We start from the raw sequence: 6,351 nt of genomic DNA, 5'->3' as shown, positions 1-6,351 counted from the left end.
GTCATATGTACTCACCACCACCATCTATCCTCAAACATCTAATCCAATGCCCATATTTATTTTCCACAAGTGCTTTGAATTCTTTGAGCTTGCCCAATGCTTCACTTTTCTCTTTCAAATAATAAATCCATGTCATCCAGCTGAAATCATCAATAAATGTGATGTGATACCTACTTCCATTTATTGATTTGCTTTGAGTGGAACCCCAAATATCACTATGCACAACATCAAGTGGTCTTCTATTCATTTGACTATCCGTGGTGGTGGAAAACAGCAACCTTGCTTGTTTCCCAAATTGACATGCATCACAAACTTGTGTACTCCCATCATATTTGAATCTAGGTAGACCACTAACAATGCCATCCGTTTTTACATAGATTTCAGGTTTTGTATGTTTACATGATCAATCCTTTTGTGCCAAATATCAATGTCTAGCACTATCCCACGACTATGAGAAAACATGGTTGACTTCAATACTGGTATGCTTGCATCTAGCTTGAAAAATCTCCCTTCCTTTTGACCTTTGGCAATCAATTTGTAGCCATGCTTAAAGTCCTCAATAAAATATCCATGCTCATTAAATCTCACATGTAATCCTTGATCCACCATTTGTCCAACAGATGTCAAACTCTTTGATAGATGGCACATACAACACCTCAGATATATTTTTCGCTCTTCCATCATGCATCCTCAATGGCACACTACCAACATGTGTAATGGAATGCTGAGTATCATCATCAAGCAACATAACCCTAATTTTGTGTAGACATCATGTTATCAAACCACTCTCCATGACATGTCATGTGGTTTGATACACCTGAATCCATATACCATGTGTCATCACTCTCTTTGCAAGATGTGATAGTACCCATATCACATGCTTCATGGCAAACAAATGATCTATATGTCCTTCATTTGCTAAATGATGCATAGTTTCCATGTTGCACTCTTCCGCACGGACATCATTTTTCTTTTTATAGTAGCAATCTCTAGCCATATGTCCAGCGTTCAAAAACACAGACAAGGCACTCACCCAGGCTTATACAAAAAAGCTAGACAAATAAAAAGCCAAGCTTATTCAGCTAAGAGCAAGCTGGAGAAGAAAACCTCCCCAAAGACAAGGTCCCAAATGTAAGCTAGACACAGTAGTAGTAGCACAAAAGGAGGTTGTTAATGCAAAGAAGTTACAGCAGGCTGCGTAGTTTAAAAGAAGAAAACTCCAAGCTAACCTCCCAATTGTAGAAAACCTAACAAGAGCTAAAAGCTATCAAGGAAGAAGCCGGCAAGCAACAGGAAAAATCAGAATAGTTAACAAAGTCAGTTAAGAAGAAACTGGTAGAGTTACACGGAGAAATTTAGCTAAGGAATACAATGATGGCCAAAGCAAATCAAGTAGAAATGGAGCTGCAACGCGTACAAACACAACTCATACAGGAGAAAAGCAAACAACAAAATCAACACAAAGATCTGTTAATTAGTCAAGTAGAGATGAGATCATCAACTCCGCCCAGCTACCACAAACAATCAAGTAAACATTCTCCGTCACAACAGCTAGTGAATCTACAAGAGGCCAAGCAAAGAAATCACAAGCACAAGAAATAGAGAAACTGAAAGCCAGAGCACAAAACTTGGATTATGTTTCCTACTTACTTGCTAAATTCAAACAGTAGTATGACGAAGAGGGATGGGACCTGCTAATAAATCCCTCCAAGATAAATGAATTTCTCAGCAAACATAAACCAAAGGAAAAATCTACATCCCAAACTCTCATATTTTCATCAGTAGATCCCAAATGCTGGTGCACACAGTTGGCTACAGGGCAAGATGCATTCAAAGCTGAACCAGACATCTACAATGAAGAAAAAGATGCACTATAGTAGTTGGAATGCAACAAGCAGATATAAATATCTGTCTAATTATTATTTTATTATTTGAATTATCAAGTTACTCATGCAGATGTAGATAGAGTTTTTAATACAATACAGTCCTATGATAATAGGGGAGGCTTAGGATGTGATTTTCCCAGGTAGTAAAAAGTCACTAACGGAAGAACAAAGGGTGGCTTAAGTCAGACAACACTAGGCCACCCCCACCCATCCATCAATCATTTTGATCAACCTCTAAAGTAGAGATGTAGGCGCAGAGCCACCAGGCATGCTAGGTGACCCTCCACGGAAGTCGTGGACTAGTGGGACCTAAAGAATTGGCCATCGGACATAGGCCAATAGTAGACGGTAGTGCACATGCGCATACATTGTAATCATATGTATTTTATTGTAACAGCCTTATAGGAGAATGTTCTTGTAATAGAAAGGCTAACGGCAGGACAAGAAAGAGGGTTCTTCCAAGATGATAAAGTAGGAAAAATATAGGAGTAAGATATGGAGAGATAGAGACAATAGACAAAAGAGAGAGTTAGACAGAGTAGCATTGTACGAGTTTGAAGAGTGTAGTAATACAGAGTGTCTGAACATTATTCATTGTGTACTATTTAAGTGAGCAAGTGAGAGAGTGAGCTTTTATGTTTTCTATATGTTTTATGATCAGTCTGTGAGCCTATGAGTTCCAAACCCATTGGCCTTAGGCATTGACACATTTGTTTTCAATCAGTATAAGCGATTTTTCATTAGATTGACCACCACCAATGGTGTTGCAACAAGAAAAAATAGGCACATTGCAAAAGTGGCACATGCCTTGATGTCTGAAAATAATATGCCACATAATTTTTTGGCAGGAGAAGAAAAAATTGTTGTGTGCATTATAGGCAAGACCCGCATTGTAGCTATTCATTGTATGATGCCTCAACAGAAGTTTACAAGTATAAAATCGAATGTTCTCACTTGAAAGTGTTTGGGCGTATTGCATATGTGCATATGCTCGATGAAGTGAGAATAAATTTGGATCCAAAGGCAAAGAAATGTATCTTCACTGGTTATGCTTTGGAGCAAAAAGGTTAAATATGTTATAATCCTACCATTTGTGAGATACGAGCAAGCAGACATGTTATCTTTGATGAGGTGTGAGTAGCTGGTACACACCAATAGTGAAGGCAAAAGAAGACATAGATGTAAGAAGTATTGATGCTACACCATATGTAGACCAACAATCAGATGTGCTTAGTGGACTTGTAGAGTCCTCTAGTAGTGAATCTAGTGTTAGTCCATGGTCAAGCAGGTTGAAGATAGATGTAGGTACACATATATCACACAAAGGGAAGGAAAAGGTAGATCAACTTTTTATCCCTGATCTGTTAGCAGATCACTCACATGTGTATGGTGACTTTAGTGTCTCTCATCAGGAGAGCCTTTATGACAAGCTTGGCATTCCATCTATGTGATTACTCTTGGTATACAAAGAACCAAGGCTGTTTTGAGAGGACACTTGGTAGTAATCCAGGTGTACGTAGGTCTACGAGGATTAGATACCCTATTGATGATGACATGTTGAGATATGATGGATATACATTCCATCATTATACTTACATGGTTAAAGCAATACAAGAGTTGGAGCCCACTTGTTTTAAGCAAGCCCATGGAAATAAAAAATGGGAAGATGCCATGAATGAGGAGATGGCAGCATTGGATGCAAATGCAACATGGGAGTTAGTGCCTTTACCAGAAAAGAAGGCAATTGGATGTAAGTGGGTGTATAAGGAGGTCAAGCATAACGCAGATGGTTCACTAAGCAAGTATAAGGTGAGATTGGTTGGAAAGGGCTATGTGCAGACCTATGGCATTGACTATGAGGAGACATTTAGCCTGGTTGTGAGAATGGCAACCATGAGAGCTGTCATTGCTATGGCTATAACAAAGGGTTGGTCTTAACATCAAATGGGTGTAAAGAATGCCTTCTTGCATGGTTATTTTCAAGAAGAAGTATACATGATGTAGCCACCAAGTTATGAGAGTGATATATACCCAGATTTTATGTGCAAGTTATGAAAAGCTCTATATGGCTTGAAGGAGGCACTTAGTGCATCATCAAAAAAGATCAGAGAGACCATCTTGTTACCATTGGATTTCAGATATCCAATGTAGATTTTTTACTTTATGTGAAAAAGACGGATAGAGAGATCATGCTATTAGTTGTTTATGTGGATGACTTGATTATCATTCATAGTGATGCTAACATACATGATGTGAGGAGGCTTTTCAAGTAGAAGTTTGAGATGAAGGATTTGGGTAAGCTGTGTTATTTCTTGGGCATAGAAGTGGTGAGATCACCTTATGGCATTTTGTTATTTACAAAGGCTGTATGGCTTGGACTCGGGGGGGTTCACTATATATAAACTCTCTATATCACGTGCGTTCAAGGCCTAATTAAAAAACCCATTATCTATAATTTTTTCATGAATAAAACACACCCTTTTTCTATTCAATCTGTAAATACCCTCTTTAAATGGTGCCCTTATGTATGTAAAAAACGCGCCAAAAAGGGATTTAAAAAACCCCTTCTGTTGAACCCACGTGCTACGCTTACATATTTATGAGTGATCCCCACTCCCCCAAGGGCTTGGACATGTTGTTCAAGTATGGTATGTAAGCCTATTTCAATGCTATTGGAGCAAAACAAAAAGCTTTCCATAGATACAGGTGAGATTTTGGAGAATCCTAGTACGCACAAGCACATATTGGGTAGCTTAATCTACATGACCATCACTAGCCAGACTTGAGCTATGTTGTTAGACTTATGAGTCAATTTATGCAGGCCGCTACATGAATTCTCAGGTACATAAAGTCCAGAGTTGATTATGGACTTTTCTATGAGACTGGTACAGAGATACAGCTACATGGGTACATAGATACTGATTAGGCTAGTAATGTCATGGACATGAGATCGACCAGTGGCTTTATGTTTTCTTTTGGGAGTGCTGCTATGAGTTATAGTGTAAGAAACAACTAAAAATTTCTTTGTCGAGTACAGAGACAGAGTACAAGGAAGCTATTATGGGAACTTGTGAGGTAGCTTAATCTTAGAAGCAACTTGTTGGGTGATATGGGTGAGGTGGTGAATAGGGGGGTTTTCATTTATTATGACAACATGAGTAGCATACAGTTGGCCAATAACTTAGTATACCATGCTAGAACGAAGCACATTGAGGTTTCTTTTGAGAGTGCTGCTATGAGTTGGAGTAGTAAGAAACAGCGAACAATTTCTTTGTCAAGTACAGAGGTAGAGTACAAGGGTGCTGTTATGAGAGCTTGTGAGGTAGCTTACTCTTGGTGATATGGGTGAGGTGGTGAATAGAGGAGTTTTCATTTATTATGACAACATGAGTAGCATACAGTTGGCCAGTAACCTAGTATACCATGCACGAAGCACATTGAGGTGCATTATCACTTTGTGAGGGAGAAGATTCTAGCAGGATGTAGATCTGGTATATGTCACCATAGAGGATCAGGTGACTGACATCTTCACGAAGGCATTGGGAACAAACAAGCTCCATAGGTTTAGGAGCTTACTTGGAGTGCAGTGTGTGGAGTTGAGCTTAAGGGGAAGTGTTGAGATATCAAGCTCAACTAGTGTTGTGGACATTGATGACCCGCCTGGGTGATAGCTTTTGCACTTATGCCACTGGCATGGTTGGTGAGATTATGGTTGATATGCTCCTAGAGTGGATGACATGCTATGTGATAGCCACTTTGGAGTACTAGAGTTATGACATAGTTATAGCATCAGCTCATATAGTCGAGTTCACACCATGGCCCACCGACCATTGTATGTTATTGTAGGAGAGTACTTTCCCTTATAGTATGTATTCTTATCTTTTTATTTATATAGTTGTAGGATAAGAGAAGAAGAAAGAAGAAAATTCAGCCATCCATCTCTCTCGTGTCTTGCTCTCTCTTGTGTGAGTGTGTTTGCTTGCAAGGAACTCAAACTCTCCCTCTCCTCCACATTCTCTTTACATAGTAGTACATCACTTCTATCAATTGGTCAACAAGAACGCTTAGTCTTCAAAGTTGATCTCATATAAGATAGGTCTTGGAGAATACAAAATTGTATTCTAGACAATCTTTATTATTTTAGAAATAAAAATGTAATCTACAACATCCAAGGATTTGATTTACACTATAATGCTTTAAGATGCACTCATAGAACCTCACATCCATAACTAAGCTTAATTATCCAAGATTGGGGGAGTACAAAATTGTGTTATATTAACAATAACACAATGTATTAAAATAACTAGAGACCTAAGAAGAGTTAGGTCTCATATCACTCTTCATCCACAAACAAGCATTGCACATTGTTCCGTCGCTCATACTTCTTGCGTCTAGCCATATCTAGTGGCATATCTTTGGTATAGCATGGTAGAAGACCACAAAGAAGACACAAAAATAATAAAGA

Source organism: Cibotium barometz, chromosome 1 (genome assembly GCF_041138505.1).
Source record: "Cibotium barometz isolate CiBa-2024 chromosome 1, ASM4113850v1, whole genome shotgun sequence".
In the NCBI taxonomy this organism is placed as follows: Eukaryota; Viridiplantae; Streptophyta; class Polypodiopsida; order Cyatheales; family Cibotiaceae; genus Cibotium; species Cibotium barometz.
The sequence above is the reverse complement of the archived record's forward strand: the minus strand, read 5'-3'. Positions refer to the sequence as shown.